The sequence below is a fragment of the Stegostoma tigrinum genome, chromosome 21, assembly GCF_030684315.1.
Source record: "Stegostoma tigrinum isolate sSteTig4 chromosome 21, sSteTig4.hap1, whole genome shotgun sequence".
Classification (NCBI taxonomy): Eukaryota; Metazoa; Chordata; class Chondrichthyes; order Orectolobiformes; family Stegostomatidae; genus Stegostoma; species Stegostoma tigrinum.
In genome coordinates this window covers 26,274,959-26,294,698 of record NC_081374.1, presented here as the reverse complement: position 1 = coordinate 26,294,698, position 19,740 = coordinate 26,274,959, and positions in this window count along the sequence as shown.

The window sequence follows — 19,740 nt, the reverse complement described above, 5'->3', positions numbered from 1 at the left end:
GGGTCACTGGACATTAACTTTGCTTTGTCTCCAGACCTTCTGAGGTTTTGAGCAATTTATGTTTTTCTTTTCCATCAAGTGAGTATTGTTCTGGATTGTGCAAACTAGTGGTCAGTTATTATGAGCAGTTTTGGAGGTGCACTGATTCAGTCACTGCGAAATGTATATTCACATGCAGATCACTGGCCATCTCACAGAATGTTCACTCACCATAATGAGAAACTATTATTTTGGTGAGTCAGTCCAGGGTGATGCTATATCCATGCAACCTAGCCAACTTCCTCCACAACCTCTGGAAGAGATAGGTACTGAGCAGGAACATTCTACTCGCCTGAGATCTGAAATATGGACAACGCTTGTCGGGTCATCTCCTTACCCAACATAAGAAGAAACACAGCCTGAGGTGGCTTCTAAGTCCCCTTTGACAAATGGCAGGCTATCAACACTCTTTCTCTTCATGTTAAAGTGAATAACTGAAATAGATTAGGGTGAAGGAGTTGTGTTCCGCAGTCTATCAAGGAACAGTGCCATCAAGAAACAGTAATAATATAAAAAAATGGCAGTGCACTGCTAGCGAAATAGACAGGTGTTTATTTCAATATACTAGTGATGCTTCTTTGGAGAGGGACATGATAAGATGACAAGTGATGAGTTGATATACTGATGGTTATGGTGCTCATAGGGTCAGTACCATAGCACTATTTGTGTGAGAGAAAATTACAGATTTTGAATTTCTATCAATCAGGGAGAGTAGCACAAAATGAAAGCATTAGGCTATTCTCAAAGCATTTATTCACTTAAATGACTCAGTTCTTTTGATCTATTGATTCAATTTCCACATCTATGGTTTGGACAACATTCCTACTCATATGAGACATGGGATTGCTGTAAGAGGTCTCATTAAAGGCATCTGGCATCAGTGAAGACATGCACTCTAAAGACATTCAGTACCTGGTAAAAATGCTGTGCCCCTGCCAAATGTTTCACTTCTGTGTAGAAAGACATTAAAAATGGAAAATAAGGCTTTGGTTGCCAGTTTAGTGGATTGAGAAGAGTCTTGGTGTTAAAAGAAAATGTCGCTTATCATCATGTCATGAATAGAGCTGCCTCAGTATAGGTCAGGAGGCTAAATAGCCTACTCCTGCTCCTTTATTGGTTCCTTATTATCTGCCAAATGTGCTTCAAGAAATGACAAATCTAGCTGATTGTTTCCATTGTGAGGTGGAAAAGAAGAATGCAGGTCAGCCAAGTAAGTGTGCCCAGGTCTCTTGGGGAAAGGTTGAAAAATGGCAAATGCTTCACATCAAATTCCATTTGCCATTCTTTCTGCTACAAAAATTGTTCTTTCTCATCCAACTGTAGAACTGATGTAAGAGTGCCTAAGGGACATGCTGTTGCAAAAAAAAACCTGTTTGTTGCAAAACTATGGTGTGAGAAAATCTTAAAAAAAAGAATACTGTAATGTAAAAGTAAAGCACAACTACCTTAAGGGAATATCAAACCAAAGATAGTGCAGATGCTAATATGCAGAAAAAGGATACAACTCTAGGTACAGTATGGTACAGTTGGCCAAACCTTTAAGAAGAACACCCCAGGGATCAGAAGTACCAAATGTTGAGTTTGAAAGTCTAATCAAGCAGTGTACTGGCAAAAGAACCAAAGAGTTGTTTCCCAAATCAGCGTGCAACTAAATGGATGGAAAAACCAAAGAGAAATTTTGGCCTGGAGCCAAAAGCAGCACCTAAAATAAGTCAGAGACATTTTGTACAAAGATGGTTAGAAAAATCGACTTGCTAAATTTGGCATGTTATGAATCAGGTTCGTTCAATTCAATGAGACAAGTCTGTGGAGTATGTGGGTGCATTACATAAAGTAATTGTAATGTTAGAACTTTCTTGTCGCTGAACGCACTTGATAACAAGATATTTGACAAATGAGACAAAAGTTAACAGCTTCAATTGAGTCATGATTGCAAAAGAAGAGAAAAAACATCTGGAAAACAAGCATTCAACATAATGGAAAATCTGCAAGAGTTGGCCAGCAGTTTGTAGCTCTACAGGGCAGGTGCAGTAAGCAGGAGATGAGACGCAGGGGGCAAACAGGGGATTATAAACAAACTAGAGAAAAACAAGGAGACATCCTGTGCTCAGTCAGCCAAAACTGTAGTGAAGCAGCAGAATAGTGCTTCAAAACACTTCACTGTGTGTTGATCCCAAACAATTTAGAAGTCTTGGCAACTCGTAGATTTTCTGTCCACGCAGATGGATGGATAGCATCAGTTTGTCTGCAATCCAAGTACTGCACATTTCTGAACAGGAACAGGTTGAAAAATAAATAGGTTGAATCAGTTACAAAGTATTTGAACAATCTGCTCACACTGAATCCATTGACTTAGCACTTCAGTGACAAAATTGGTCAGACTCACTTATAAAATGAACAGAACCTCTAACTACAGATAGTAAGAGGTCAAGGGATGAATTTTAAGCAAAAGGTTTGTTCCTTTCAGGGGATGGAAATAAATGAGAAATTTGACAGTGAGTGATAAGATACTTCCATAGTTCACGGAAGAAAAGAGAATGAATTGTGAGAAGGTGGGCTGTTAGAATTCAAAGTTACACTTAGAAGGTAACTGTAATTCCAGCATATTAGAGAAAGACAAAGTCATCCAGTGGTGATTTAACAAATGGTTCACTTCACCTCAGGCAGGGGGCGGGTTTGAGAAACAGAGTTCTTTTTGGTGACCTTAGACAATGTGGGAATTGGACTTAGTCTGTAGTCATTTAAACTTTGCATTATATACCAGCTATCCAGCCAACTGAGCTAAGTAGCATCTGTATGCCATTTTTGACACAGAGAAATATCTCAAGGTGCTTCACAGAAGTGTAATCAGACAAACATTAATGCTGAATCAAAAAAGCAACAATTGCAAGCATCAACTAAAAACTTAGTTAAAAGTTGTTTCTTTTTAGAAAAGGGTCTTAAAGAGCAAAGGATGGTGGAGAGATATAGGAAAGAAATTTCAGAGATTACAACTTAAACTGCTGAAGGCATAACCTCTAATTGTGGATGAAAAAGGCATTTAACATTAAGAATAAAAAAAGGAATTGTATATTAGATATCAACAACTGGGCTCAAATGAATCTCTTGAATAGTATAAGGAGTTAAGGGACATTCATAAGAGGGAGATCAGGAGGTCAAAAAGAGTGTATGAAATAGCCTTGACAGATAAGGCTAAGGTTAATCTGAAGAGATTCTACAAGTACATTAAGAGCAATAGAGCAACAGACAGAGAGTAGGGCCTCTGAATGATCAAAGAGGTCATCTTTGTGTTGAACCTCAGGAGATGGAAGACATAGTAAATGAATATTTTATGTCAGTTTTTACTGTGGAGAAAGAAATGAAGGCTAGGGAGATCAGAGAAATAAATATTGATGTTTTGAAACAGTTCACGTTACAGAAGTGGAATTGTTGGAGGTCTTAGAAAATGTAAGGGTGGATAAATCTTCGGGACCTGATCTAGTTTATCCCAGGACATTGTGGGAAGTTAGGAAGGAAATTGCAGGGCCTCTTGCAGAAATATTTATGCCAGCTACAACTGCAGGTGAGGTGTCAGATGACTGGAGAGTGGCTAATATTGTGCCTTCGTTTAAGAAGGGATGTAAGAAGAAGTCTGGGAACCACAGACCTCTAATTCTGACTTTGATAAAGGGTTAGTTGCTGGAAGTGATTCTGAAAGATAGGATTTATATGCATGTGGAGAGCCAAAGAAGGATTAGGGATAGTCAGCATGGTTTTGAGGGAGAGAAGTTGTATCTTACAAACTTGACTGAGTTTTTTGAGGAAGAAACTAGGAAGATTGATGAGGCCAGAGTTTGTTTACTTGAACTACATTAAAGCCTTTGACAAGGTTCCATATTGTAGAGTATTTAGTAAAGTTAGATCACAAAGGATTCAGGTTGGTCTTGCCATTTGGATGTTAAATTGGCATAACGACAGGAGACAGAAAGTGATAAGTATAGAATACAGCTGATATCAAAGTTGGTGGTATAGTGGACAAGATCATAGAATTCCTACAGTGTGGAAACAGGCCCTTCAGCCCAACAAGTCCACACCAACCCTCAGAGTATCCCATCAGACCAATGCCCCTAGCCTACACATCCCTGAATACTATGAGCAATTTAGCATGGCCACTCCACCGAGCCTGCATATCCTTGGAAAATGAGAGGAAGCCAGAGTGCCTGGTGGAAAGCCATGCAGACATGGGGAGAATATGCAAACTTACACACACAGTCACCTGAGGGTGGAATTGAACCCTAGTTCTTGGCACTGTGAGGCAGCAATACTAACCACTGAGCCATGATGAAGTTATGAAGAGATCTTGATCAATTGGGTTAATGGACTGAAGAGTGGCAGATGGAGTTTAATTTGGATAAATGCAAAATATTACATTTTGGTAAAACAAGCAAAGGCAGGACTTACACAATCAAAAACAGGCCCCTTGAGTATTGTTGCAGAACAGAGAGACCTAGAGGTTTAGCTACATAATTCTTTGAAGTTTGTGTCACACATATATAAGAGGGTTAAAGAAGGCATTTAAGTGCTTGCTTTCATTGTTCAGACATTTATATTGTGGGAGTTGGATATTATGTTGAGGTTGTACAAGACGTTAGTGAGGCCTCTTCTCAGGTACTGCATCCAGTTTTAGTCACCTTATTATGAGAAGGATATTATTAAGCTGGAAAGGGTTCAGAAGAGATTTACCTGGATGTTGCCGGGAATGAAAGGTTCGAGTTATAAAGGGAGGCTAGGAGGCTGGGACATTTTTCACCGGAGCATAAGAGATTGAGGGGTGACCTTATAAATATTTACACGATAATGAGGATCGTAGATAAGATGAATGGCAGGTGTATTTTGTCTAGGGTGGGGGTATTTCAAGTCTATGGAGGATATTTTAAGGTGAGAAGAGAAAGAAGTAAAAAAAGACTTGAGAAGCCTTTTTTTTCCACAGAGAGGGATTGGTGTTTGGAATGAACTTCCAGAAGAAGCAGTGGATGTGGGTACAGTTACGATGAATGAGCATAGACAGGCAGGACAAGCACAAGGAAGTGGGACTAGTATAATTGGCATTATCGTCGGCATGGACTGGTTGGGCTGAAAGATTTGTTTCGTGATACATGAGTCTATGACTCTATGAAAGGAATATGAATGCATAACAAGCCAGCATCGGGCTTCTCAAAGCGTTTCATGCCTTCACTCCTGGACGTTGGAAATAGGAGAGTCAATTAAACCAATTGCAAAGTAACTTTGTGAAAAATATTGAGCAATTTGCCAAACAATTTGAAACAAACAATGAAAGAAAAGCATCCAGGAAACAACATCTTAGCCGAGTAAAACATTTTATTCACACTAGTATTATACAATTCAAAACAAAAATAATTAAGGAGAGACTGTGGATTTTTATAGCAGCTGTTTGTGCTGACATAGGCAATTAATTGTAAGATAACTTCCCATTTTGAATGAGCATTTCATACAGATGGAAATCTTGTGATAATTTTGACCAAAACTTTGGTTTTGTATTTGGTATGTTTTGAATTCAAAATCTAATAATCTTGAGCTTTTTAACAAGTATGCCTTCTCCCAAGTTCTTTAAAAATGAAGCATCAACCATTGGATATGAATTTGTTTGAAGATGTGTTCGATGTAGTATGCTGTTAATAGGGCATTTTCAATCAGTATAGCTGACATCAACAGTTGTTTTGAAAAATAATTTTCACCTATTTAAACTAAATGGTAGTATTATCCTTAAATAAAATGTAAGTTAAAGTTCAATTGATTGTAATAATTTCCAATAATGTTTTAAAAGGGATAAACTTTTCAAAGACTGATGGAAAGTACTGAAGAAAAAGGATTTCAGATTTGACTGCTGATCCACAGTAAGAGGTTCTTCGTTCCTGCCTCTCAGCTACAGCTCTCTTCCTGTGGGATACTATGAAAGGTGTTAAATCTGCCACTCCACTTCAGCGTGTTTCTATTTCAGTTCCTCTCCCCATGACGACCAGATCACATGGGAATTTCTCTTAACTGAGGTATTTATCAGGAAACCCAATTATGCATTCTTTCCAGAATTCTATTTTATTTTGATTTTACAGGGATATTTAAAAACATAATCATCTCACCGTTCATGGCACTCTGTACAACCATAAATTATAACTTCAAATCATTCTGCTTGATTACATTAACCTTCATGTGACACCTACTTTCATACATTCTTTCCTGTATGGTGCTTTTTTTGGGTGAAATGTGTAGTTTTTGTATGATTGCTTCCCATATTTTCTGGACCCATTCTTCTGTGTGAATGATTGGTTGTCATGATCTACCAGAAACAGTTTTAATGTTCATTCAAATTAGTATTTTAGAATGGACTTGACTCTTTCATACATATAGAGTAATACACTTGCTTTTAAGTATGGTTTGATCGATGATAATGGGTAATTATGTACCAATATTTTCAGTCTGTTATTTTGAGAACTGGATAATTCTCCCATTCTTGTGAGCAATTCTGTTTAGCACCTTATAGGACCCCCACTCAAACTGCACATGCCAACTGAAACTGTACCCTAGCACTAATCCATTACATAATAATTCTCCAACAAACAGCATAAGAGTACAGTTCCATTAGCTCACAGCTTCTGAGCTCAGTTTTCTAAGGAAACTAGCTCAGATTTAAAAGCGCCATGTATGACCCTTTCAAAATTGCTTTTGTTGTTTTACAACACAAGATTAACCAATTTCCTTTTAATTCATTCATGGAATATGGGCATTGCTGGCAAGTACCAGCAGCATTGTTAGAAAAGGAATTCCAGGATTTTGACCAGGATTCATTGCAATGAACACAGACTGTTCCAGTACCTGAGCTGTCACAAATGGTGCTGATCATTGTGCAATCAGTAGCAAATATCCCTGAATCTGACTTTAGAACAAAGGGAAGGTCACTGAAGAAGCAGCTGAAAGATAGTTGGGATATTTCCATGAGGAAGCCTTGCAATAATATTGTACGGCTAACATGCTTAACCTCCATCACCCATGGTGTGCTTGCCTTTATTGGTCAGTGAATTGAGTACAGTCGTTGTGAGGTCATGTTGTGGCTCTACAGGACATTGGTGCAGCCATTTTTGGAGAACAGTGTTGAATTCAGATCCTGCTGCTGTAGGAAAGATGTTGTAAAACTTGAAAGGATTCAAAGAAGATTTACAAGGATGTTGCCAGAGTTAGAGGATCTCAGCTAGGGGGAGAGGCTGAATAGGGCTTGGGCTATTTTCCCTAGAGGATTGGAGGCTGAGGGGTTTACAACAGCATGATAGGCGTGGATAGGTTGAACAGTCAAGGTATTTTTCTCATGTTATGGCAGCTCAAAGCTAAAAGGCATGGTTTAAGGTGAGAGGCGAAATATTTAAAAGGAACTAAAGGGCAACATTTCCACACAGAGGGTGGAGCCTATATGGAATGAACTGCCAGGGGAAGTTGTGAAGGCTGGCGAAATTACAACATTTAAAAGGCATTTGAATGGGAATATTAATAAGATGTGTTTAGAGGGATAGGCACCAAATGCTGGCAAATACTAGATTAATTTGGGATATCTGATCAGCATGAACAAGCTGGACTGAAGGGTCAGCTTCCATTCTGTATGGCTCTATGACTCTATGACATGTTTGCTTTAGGTAAGTGTGACTCCAGTCAATAAAAAGGTTTTCCTCGATTCCCATTATTGCATTTTTGCCAGGGCCTTGATGCCAAGGACAGTGACTTTCATCACACCTCTGGAGTTCAGTTTTTGTGTCCATGTTTAATCCAAGACTGCAATGAAGCCAAGTACCACGTGGTCCTGGTGGAAACCAAACTGAATTCTAGTCAGAACATAATTCCTTTACAAGTGTCACGTCATTGCACTGTTGACAACCCCTTTCATCAATTTGATGATAAGTAGATAGACTGACAGAGCAGTAATTGACCAGAATGGTCTTGACCTGCTTTTTGTGGACTTTGTGTACTGAGATAATTTTCCAAATTGTCAGGTAGATTCCAGTAATTTGCTGTACTGGAACAGTTTAGGTAGGGACATGACTAGTTCTGCACTGCATGCCTGCGAAACTTTTTTTTAATTCATTTATGGTTGGTATTGCTGACTGGGCCAACATTCATTGCCAATCTCTAATTGCCCTAGAGAAAGTAGTAGTGAGCTGCCTTTTTGAATTGCTGCAGTCCATTGGATGTAATGATTGTCGGTATGTTGTGAGGGATCTTATCCTTTGCAGCATACAATGCCTTCTTCCATTTCTTTGTATTACGTGGAATGAATTAAATTGGCTGAGGACTGGCATCTGTGATGCAGGAGACCTCGAGAGGAGATCAGGATGGACCATTCACTCAACACTTCTGGCTGAAGAAGGATGCAAATATTTCAGCCTTGTCGTTTGCACTGATGTACTTGGCTCCACAATCATTGGGTGTTTGTGAATACACAACAATGTTCAAGACTGAACGTGGCACGTCTGCAGAAATTGGGATCTGATGTTTTCTTTGTGTAATTGCTTAGGCCTATGTGTTTCATACTCCTCCCACTGTTTGACGCACTTGGCATGCTCCTGGCATGCCCTCCTGCACTCCTCAGTGAAACAAGATTGGAAACCCTGACTTGGTAGGTGGTGGAATGGAGGGTATGCCAGACTATGAGGTTGTGTATTGGCTTGGAGTGCCTCTCAGGGATAGTGGTCCACAGTTTCTCGGAATGCCCAGTATTGATTTGCTGGATCTGTTTGTTGTCTATTGAGTTTACTGTGGTGGTAATGCCACATAACATGAAGGAAGATAATCTTAATGTGAACACAGGAATTCATCTTCACAAGGAATGTATAGTTGCCATTGTTACCGATACTGCCATGGACAAATACATCTGTAGCAGGCGGATTGTGATGATGAGATCGGGTCTCTTTTCCCTTTTCTTGGTTTTTCAGGTATTATTTGTCTTGTTCATGCAAGTGTTTGTAAACCATTATGTTGTAAATTCTGAGATAACAAGGCGTAAATTCCTTTGTGTTCTGCTGAACGACTAAGTGCTGTCTGAAATAAAGAAGATTTACTGATGCGTGTCTCCTAGGTCCACTGGAAAGCAGCAGGAGATGAAACAGAATAGGCAAACATCTAACCACCCACATTTCTGGCCTTTTCTCTAGTTTCCCTGAGAATGCAATTGTAGATTTTGTTTCTCAACTTGCTATAGTTATGACAATGGTGCTTTCATAAACATGTTATGTAATTCCAGGATATTAACCTGAAGACAAAAAAGCAAAGGTGGCATATTTGCTCGTCAGATAGTGAGCAACAAGGAGATGATGATGTTCCTATAATTACTTTTGAAATAAACATTGAAGTCATCTTGATAAATTGCTGCAGTACTTTGTGTCGACCATCCATTTTGTAATTACAGTGTACTGCTGTAAAGATTGATTCAGTGATGATTATCACCTGGCCTTTGTGAGGTCTATATGTAGCCTATTGTTTATCAGCCTTGGCCTGGGCATTTTTACTGTGCTTGTCTCCTCACTTGGAGAAGTTATAAATGGAGCTCCAATTCTAGCTCCAGTTCTGACACTTTGACAGAGCGGGCTGTTCATTGACATGGTACTTGATTTTATGCAATTTTAGGCCAGTAATAGACATACACCTAACACTTTCTCCTACATCCATTTTAATCAACTGTATAAAGATAAAGTTGCCATTGTCTTACCAGAGCATAAGCTGCACTCTTATTAGAGAGAGACAAGTGATGGTGGTGTAAACTGTGGGTCATCATGTCTTAGGAGAGGAGGGAAGGAGAGCCCTTTGTGATAGCCTCAGCTGGTGTGGGAATTGAGCATGTAGTGATTGTAATGAGGTACTCTAGCTGGGACTTATAGAATATGAATTTCCTTGTTGGGGCTGTCAATTCAGACTAATCAGGGAGCCCTGGTTGACAGATAGGAGTGTCAGACATGATGTACACTCTGAGAAGTGGCTCTGAGGAAACTGGATCAGTGACAAGGACTCTTCATGTGTAAATAAAGGGTGACTTGGTGATAGGATACCAGCCAATTTAATGTGATGATGAATTAGAGCCATGAAATATTCCAGGAGTTTTTCACCCTTATCTCTAAAATGTGTTTATTTTCAAAAGCGGACTGCTATAATGACACAATTACTACAAATGTAAATTCAATGGGGCTGGCAAAGAATTTCTGTGTGGGACTGATGGAATGTAACACCTAAAGATAGAAAAGAAACTTTAAACAGAGACAGAAAAACTTGACATATTAAGGTGGCTAGCTATTCCTTTGCCTCCTCCTCCCCACTAACACCCACCACTTTCCTCCTTCATCCCCTCCTACCCCGACCAGAATGCTACCTCATGCTAACATTTTTGTAGACTCTCCTTTTAGGACCATACAAAAAAGGGGTTAAAAGAGAATTTCAGAATGAGTTTGTATATTAATAATTAGGTTGCTATGGATTACAGTGTGTCTAGTATGCTGATTAAGTCACATCTTGAGAACAATCAATAAGCACCCCTGCACCACCGGTTAAAAAGAAGGAATAATTTATTTCTAAATAAACAGAAATCCAGTTAAAAAAGAAGGAATCAGTACAAAAGTACTTCAATCAGTGTATAAAGTCAAGGAACATGAAAATCGACTGTTTAAATGCCGCCATTGATGCTTTAGGCGCTAACAGCCAACAGCTGCACTATCATGCTATCTGCCCTTAATAAACAATTCAGAGATTGATCGATACCCTTCGTTTTATTTCTATCTTTTTGGACTCACCTCTTATTTCAAATCCTTGCGTATGTGTTTTGTATTAATATTTCTTCCCTCATGTTGTAATACAGATGTCACTCATGCATGTGTTCTCATATGTTATTTTGTTGTTACTCAAGAACATCTGAATAAGTTAGCACTTTTTAAAATCATAAATGCATTTGGTCTGAGTGAAAGATATCCACAAAGAAAGGAATGCTTTCTCAATGAACTTGTTGAAACCAACCCAAGGAGTGGGTGAATAAAGAAGAGGAATGAGTTCTCAAACCCAGCAGATTAACAGGGTGTATCCCAACATGAACCATAATGGTTTGGGAATTTTGCCCAGGGTCTGGGCATAACAACATAATTGCTATGACTATAAATTATTTGAGAGATTTTTTTTTCTTGGGCTGGCAGATTGTGTATAAGTCTTATCCTGTAATTTCTCACCTTCATGCTCAATCTTTGTCTTGATATTATATAAAGCTGCGTGTAATACAGAAGAAAATGATACCAATGAGCACTATAGACTAAAAACAATTCCTTTCTCAGTTGAGTGCAGTAACTGGGTACTGTCAATAATAGTGGCGAGAATTAATGATAGACAACAGAATCATAACAATCTGGCTATCTTAATTCCTTGATGGAAGCCAGGTGTCTATCCATTGTGGCTTATGCAATGTATGAATATTTAGCTGACCTTTCAGTTGAATAAGTAAGAGATTAGCTCTTGCAAAGGCATAAAGCTGGGTAATTTATTTGTCACATACATGTATATTGTGTATTTGTGCTGCAAATCATGAGCAAATTGAAAACTGCAGCTTTTTTACAGTTAGGAAGAATTAGGACAATTAAAGCAGGGGCTTCTTAAGCAAAAAATAGGAAAGTAATGCCACAAAACAGAAAAGGATACTTTGAAATTGTTGAAACAACATGATACAGACTTTGAAATAGCCATTTTAATTTGTTCAGGCTTTTGTTCAAATTGCTTCTTTGCAATTTATGTGATGTTTGACATATCATCGTGTAGCATTATAGGGATTTTGACACTACAAGATAGTTTAGTTTTCATTAAACTGTAAATGAGTAATTAGTAGGCAAATACATTGTGGATGAGTTATTCTCTGGGAAATGCCCACGAATAACATGAATACTTTGTCATTCTTTTCAGTCTTAATTCTGTACTATCCTATCTCCAAATCAGATATTCCACTTCTTAATTAGAAATTACATTTCAGAATCTTCCTTGGAAATGACGATGAGTAATGTGAGTGGTCATCAGCAGATACCATATACGCAAACTGAATCATTAAATTTGGGATGCAGGAAGATGTTAGAATGTAGCATGCTATGAAAATCTTAAATTCTTAAAGAACCTACAGAATCAAGGTTATCTTTGAAAAACCTCTTTGCAGCGAATAGAAGGGTAATCTATGTTCTCAAGTATTTTCCCAATCCCATACGTTGTTTATGATTGAAGGGTTTCATGTACTCTTTGTTCTTTCGATAATTAGAGCTGATGTGGTCAAATGTATAGCCTGTCATCCTGCATTTGACTAATGTCTAAACTTGATACATTTTCAGGTGAGAATATATTGTTAACGGTATGGATCTGATTCTATCTTATTCGACTGTGATCTCCAATGGAGTACTAGAAATGAGATTACTAAACAGCTGTAACTATTGTCGTGTGAGGTTCTGTGCTTGTAAAATTGATTTCAGGCATACATCAGTAGAACATTCACCATATAATATGGCTTGAGATTTACACTGTGTGAAGTATGCCTGTAATTCATTTGCTGTGTTTCAAATTTGTTTCCAAATAATTAAACATTATAAACTGACCTCTGACTTTTTTTAGCACTTTTCCAAAATAAACGCTACTGCCCTGGTTCTTGTAACATTTAACAAATGAGCAATTGTACTAGTCCTTGGGACTTACTGGCCACTACTTAAGACTTATGCCCTGGTAACTAAATAGTATATTCCTCTGATATTGTTGCTTGAAGATTATCTCAAAGATATTCTTGTATACACCTTCAAGGAGAATTCACTTTCCTTCACTCAAGTGAAATTCTTCAAGACTATCTATCAAGTGCCCACAAGTATGTCATTTGAATCTTCCTACGATGTGCATTAAGCTATATCTGCACACTTTTTTTATTTATATAATTGTGGAATATTGCTGTTTTTACAAAAAGAGCAATTATGAAAATTGGCACAGGTCTGCTTTCTGTGAGTTATGAATTCAAGAGTATTTTGAATCTGTTATGATTATTAGAATACAATTAGGGTTCTGTAGACCAAGTGGTATTTTGCATGAATCAACTTTATTTTACCCTTTGAGTTCTGTGAGTTTCATAGATAATAGATTATTGAATCTCTGCAATGTTTGTGCAGTTTTACATGACATGGCAGATTGTGGCAACAATCCTTGAGATGATGCATGTATACAATTATGTTCATAGTCATAAGCATTTGGTGATTTGCTTTTTATTAAAGACAAGAAATATATGAACATTCTCTGTAGTTATTTATGGCACTAGGACACATGTTTAGATATTTTTTATTCATCACTGGCCAGCATTTATTGCCCATTCCTAGTTATCCAGAGGGCAGTTCAGAAACAATCACATTGTCGTGAGTCTGTAGCCACAGCTTTCCAACCCAGTTAAGGATGGCAGATTTCCCTCCCTAAAGAGTGATTGTAAACCAGTTGGGTTTTTACAGCATTGACAAGTAGTTACAGAGTCAACATTAGGTTAGTATTTTATTCCAGACCTTTTTTGTTTATTTGTTGGGATCCTTAGTCCAGGTAACATTGCCACTATATTGTTACCTCTCCTGCAAACCAATTAGCACATTAGACATTGGCTTTACAATATGGCTTACGGAGGGAAGATGACAGTGTCGTGGTAATATCATTAAACTAGGAAGCTAGGGACCCAACTCTTTGAATTTAGGTTTAAGTCTTCCCATAACAGTTGATGGAATTTAAGTTTATGGAATAAAACCTGGGGATGAAGTTAGTCTCAGTAGCAGTAACCATGAAATTACCAAGAAAACCCATCTGAATCATTAACATCTTGTAGGGAAGGAATTTCCTATGCTTACCTGGTCTGAGCTATGTGTGATTCCAGACTTAAAGTAATATGGCTGCCTCTCAACAGCCATCTAATGAGTCATTCAATTTATTGGTTTTGCCAGTGATGCCCACATCCAATAAAATAATTTAAAAAGTCAGGTACAAAGCTGATACTTTGATAACTTTAAATTAAAACGTTGATAATAACAATTGCCTAAAAATATTTGGTCCAATTTATTAATGAAAGAAAATATTGAATATATCATAAATATCCTGCCAAATTAACCATTGTTATTAACTGCAGATGTTTTACTTAATAAATTTGAATGTGATGGTAATGACTGAAGAATCTTATACTTTTCCTCATTTGCATGTTTCTTTTTACTTCTGCTTCTGAAAAACTGACTGTGAAGGGCCTGACTCATAAATATGTTGTCAATCATGATGACATTTAAATATTTATAATAGTCAAGTAAGACCTGAGAATTGCAACTCTTTGAATGTCAGCAAGATTGACGACATATTTCCATTAGATAGAAGACTTTCAAGAAATGTTCATTGAAGATAAAATAACTCAAATTAGATATTAGGATCTTACTCAATGCTCTGGAAAAACATCCTGGCCAATATTTATCCCTTAAACAATATTTATCTCCAAAACAAATGATTTGTTGATTTGTTTAATAGATGTTTGGAGGAACTTGCAATGCACAATTTGGCTGTTATGTTTCTTAAATTACTGTAGTGAGTGCATTTCAAAACTGTCACTGGTGTTGAAGCACTTTGGAACATTTTGGAACTTATTGCGTTCTACTCAAAAGAAAGTAGCAGATCAAAACATTCAATTGAAAATGTAACACGTAAATTATTGCAGGTTTTAATTTTACATGTTTTCCTTTCAGAGGCAAACATTTTAACCTTTAACTCAACCATATTTTTCAACTATCCTGTCAAATCATTTGGGCTGCTTCTGGATTTGGCTAAACCATCTATCTTCCCTTAAATATGTACAAAGTCACCAGGACTTATCAAAGAAAAAGAGACAGCCTATAAAGTGGCCAAGAGCACTGGGAAATCAGAAGATTGGGAAGGCTACAAAAACAAACAGAGGATAACAAAGAGAGAAATAAGGAAGGAGCGGATAAAATATGAAGGTAGGCTAGCTAGTAATATTAGAAATGATAGTAAAAGTTTCTTTCAATACATAAGAAACAAACGAGAGGCAAAAGTAGACATTGGGCTGCTCTAAATTGATGCTGGAAGGCTAGTGATGGGAGATAAGGAAATAGCTGAAGAACTTAATAAGTACTATGTGTCAGTCTTCACAGTGGAAGACATGAGCAGTATCCAAACAATTAAGGAGAGTCAGGAGGCAGAGTTGAGTATGGTAGGTATTACAAAAGAGAAAGTGCTAGAAAGGCTAAAAGGTCTAAAAATTGACAAATCTCCTGGCTCCGATGGGCTACATCCTAGACCTCTGTGGGAGGTGGTTGAGGAAATAGCAGAAGCTTTGGTTGTGATCATTCAAAAGTCACTGGAGTCAGGGAAAGTCCCAGATGACTGGAAAATTGCTGTTGTAACTCTCTTGTTTAAGAAAGGATCAAGGCAAAAGATGGAAAATTATGGGCCGATTAGCCTAACCTCGGTAGTTGGTAAAATTGTGGAATCCATTGCTAAGGATGAGGTTTCTAAATTCCTGGAAGTGCAGGGTCAGATTAGAACACATCAGCATGGATTTAGTAAGGGGAGGTCATGCCTGACAAACCTGTTAGAATTCTTTTGAAGAGGTAACAAGTAGGTTAGACCAGGGAAACCCAGTGGATGTTATCTAACTAGACTTCCAAAAGGCCTTTGATACAGTGCCTCACGGGAGGCTGCTGAATAAGGTGAGGGCTCATGGTGTTCGAGGTGACCTACTGGCTCGGATTGAGGATTGGCTGTTTGGCAGAAGGCAGATAGTTGGGATAAAAGGCTCTTTTTCGGAATGGCAACCGGTGACAAGTGGTGTCCCGCAGGGTTCAGTGATCTGGATGAAGGGACTGGGGGCATTCTGGAGAAGTTTGCCAATGATACGAAGATAGGTGGACAGGCAGGTAGTACTGAGGAGGTGGGGAGGCTGCAGAAAGATTTAGACAGTTTAGGAGAGTGGTCCAGGAAATGGCTGATGAAATTCAACGTGAGCAAATGTGAGGTTTTGCACTTTGGAAAAAAAAATGCAGGCATGGACTATTTTCTAAACGGTGAGAACATTTGTAAGGCAGATGTACAAAGGGATCTGGGAGTGTTGGTCTAGGATTCTCTAAAAGTTAATTTGCAGGTAGAGTCTGTGATTAAGAAAGCGAATGTAATGTTGTTTATCTCAAGAGGGTTGGAATATAAAAGCAGTGATATGCTTCTGAGACTTTATAAAGCTCTAGTTGGTCACAATTTAGAATACTGTGCCCAATTTTGGGCCCCACACCTCAGGAAGGACATACTGGCGCTGGAGCGTGTCCAGTGGAGATTCACACGGATGATCCCTGGAATGGTAGGTTTAACGTATGATGAACAGCTAAGGATCCTGGGATCGTATTCATTCGAGTTTAGAAGGTTGAGGGGAGATCTAATAGAAACTGACAAGATAATGTATGGCTTCAAAAGGGTGGACACTGGGAAGTTGTTTCTGTTAGGCGGGGAGACTAGGACCCGTGGGCACAGCCTTAGAATTGGAGGGGGTAAATTTAAAACGGAAATGAGGAGGCATTTCTTCAGCCAGACAGAGGTGGGCCTGTGGAATTCATTGCCATGCAGTGCAGTGGAGGCCGGGACATTAAATGCCTTCAAGGCAGAGATCGATAAATTCTTGATCTCAGAAGGAATCAAGGGCTACGGGGAGAGTGCAGGGAAGTGGTGTTGAAATGCCCATCAGCCATGATTTAAATAGCGGAGTGGGCTTGATGGGCCGAATAGTCTTACTTCCACTCCTATGTCTTATGGTCTTATGGACAGATGTCAGCAACCTGTCTCTGTTTATGTTTTGCCATAAACCATGTGATGATCAGTTCTTATTGCCTGAATGTGTCCATTAGTTTTTTGTTACTAGTTGGCATAAGTAACCCCTCTTTCTACATCAGATTTGTTGGCTGGTATTTGGCTTACTTGAAATTGATATTAACTTGGACAGGTCATTTGTGTTTTTGTTGGTGCCCTCCTCCTGGCTTAATTTGGGGTGGGTTGAGGTGTGATATTGGGATTGACGAGGTGATAATTATACTCTAGTCAATCAACTATTATCTAATCACTGACATAAGAAAAACAAAACAATTTTCCTCCTTTATCCTCGTTTTTCTGTTCAAGTAGCAGATGCATATTTTACTTCCATGTATTTTATAATGCCATTTGAACGAGTCAGTAGAGATGTATTCCTCAAACTTGCAGGTTAATGTAGGTTTCATTCCGAAAAAGAGTCACTGGACAAAAAATGGTAACTCTGCTTTCTCTCTACAGATGCCACTGCCTGTCCTGCTGAGTTTCCCAGCAATTTCTGTGTTTATTTCTGTACTTATGGGTCAGCCATAATGTGCTATTTCGTGGAGCACCACTGAGTTTCATCAGCGGTTCCTGAAGTTTTTGCTTTATTGAAGGGATTCTGCAGTTATAAAATCAAGTGGATCATTGAAATCATTCTTGAGAAAAAAACATTGGAAATATAATTTCTGTAAATCTATGTCCAATGAAATAAATGCTAGCATAAATTTCTACCCAGAACCTGAACTGATTAATGATTAGATGGTACTTTCAATGTAAATAAAAGATATGGAGAGCTCATTATTTAAACCTAACGAGCTGATAGATGTTTCCTACCGTGAACAGGCGGGTAGCTGAATTAACCCTTAAAAGAGTGAGCTTAATAACTGTCATTCACTTCTTCGTTGGTGTGATCGTAACAGATAAAATCACCGACTCCTCAATAATATCTACTCAGCTTTCAAACTCTGCATTTGGACTTTTTTTTAAGCATTTCTTCTCTTTTTCTTTTCAATAGAAGTCCAAAAAGCAAATGTTATTTTTTGAAAGCACCTTGTTTGATCTGCAGACACAGTTTCAACTGCTGACACTCAGTGAAATTACCCATATCACTGTATAATTACAGCTTAATTATCCTCCAACATCTCATTTGCTACATTATTTCTAAAGACAATAAATGGAAAAGTGACAGCTGGGGTTTTGTCCTGCTCCATTTGTCAATTAAACAATCATTTTGCCCTTAGAGTGGATTGCATTAAGCTCACTTGAGTTTAAGCTTGCATGAAATAAAACTACCTTATCATAATTTTGTGAATCGTTTTAGAAATCAGTTCGCTATTTATCATTTTGCCATAATTCTGCAGAAAGGGTAGATTGCTCCTAGTTGGCTGTCAATGTACAAATTCTTCAAATTAATTTACTCTTCACAGAGGTAGCTAATCCATCCAAGTTGCAATGAATGTTTGTTCTGTTGTTGTAGCATTTCTAGCCTAGGGCTTGCCTTTGCTGTTACCAATATTTTTAATAGAACATAGTTGGATATAGTACAATTCACTGAGAAAGAGAAATAAGCTATTTAAACTTTTACAGCTCAGCTCATGTCATGCCTGGGGCTATTTTGACCCCTTATTTTTGACATGAGCTCAGTTGCTCTCTAATAATCTTTTTTTTGGGAAGGACCATCAGCCTATATTATTTGGAAAGGCAGTTTGACTCTCAAGAATATTTGCTTCACATATTGAACAGCACAAGATATCAACCAAGTTGTGCTTGTGGATTGAAACTTGGTTTCCAGCTGTTTAGAATGTTGGAAGACTCCATCTGAGCTGCAAGATTTTAGGCTCACGGCTCACTTCAGAAAACAGAAAAATAAAGACCGTTACTCCAATGTAATTCTGAGTGAGTGCTGCACAATTGACGTTGTGGTCTTTCAGATGGGTTGTTAAACTTAGGTCCCAACTGCCCGCTTAGGTGAATGTAAACAATCGGGACACTAATTTGAAGAAGTGCAGGGAAGATATCTAGTGCTGTAGTTGATATTACTCCCTCAAGTAATATCACTTTAACAGATTATCCATTAATTGTCATGTTGCTGCTTCATGCAGTTTACTTTGAAAAAACTGGCTGCTGCATTTCCTACTTTACAAAGGTGACTACATTTCAAAAGTACCTACTTAAATGAGCTGCTATTATGAAAATGTAATAGAGAAATGCAAGTCTTTCTTTAATTCCTTTCTATTTCAGAAATTAGGATGATTTAGATTATCAAGTAGGGTAGCTCAACTGCTGGTCGACGAAGCTCTGCTGAGACTCCTCATGACTGTGGAGGTCTGTGGAGGTTTATGTAAACCTTGCCTTAACCATTAGGTGGTGCATAACTATCTTACTCATTCAAATTCAGGATAAAGACGGTGGGATGGGAGAAAATAACCTTGTGGATATGGCTTCCCTCAAGTCCACCAGTTATTGAGTGGTGAAGGAGATCATAATTCACATGCGCTAGTTACATTGAGGCAGGCAGTGTGCAAATATTATATTGCAATTTTATTAGAAGGATTATGACAGGAGGGTGACCTGTGCTACCAGCTGGTTGAACGTTTCAAGGGGGGACCCAGCAGTGTATATGCCTTGCACAAGGTTTAGCCAAATTGCAGCTTTTAAAAGCAACTTGACTCTTTTACAGCAAAGCCACAATTATCATAAGGATTCTGCTGCTTGCTGCCTCGGTACAACTGGTTGCAAACAGAAGCCAAAATGAATGGAGCAGTGGAGAGCGAAAAGGGCTCCCAGGCTCACTAATGCAGCACTGGAGGCCCT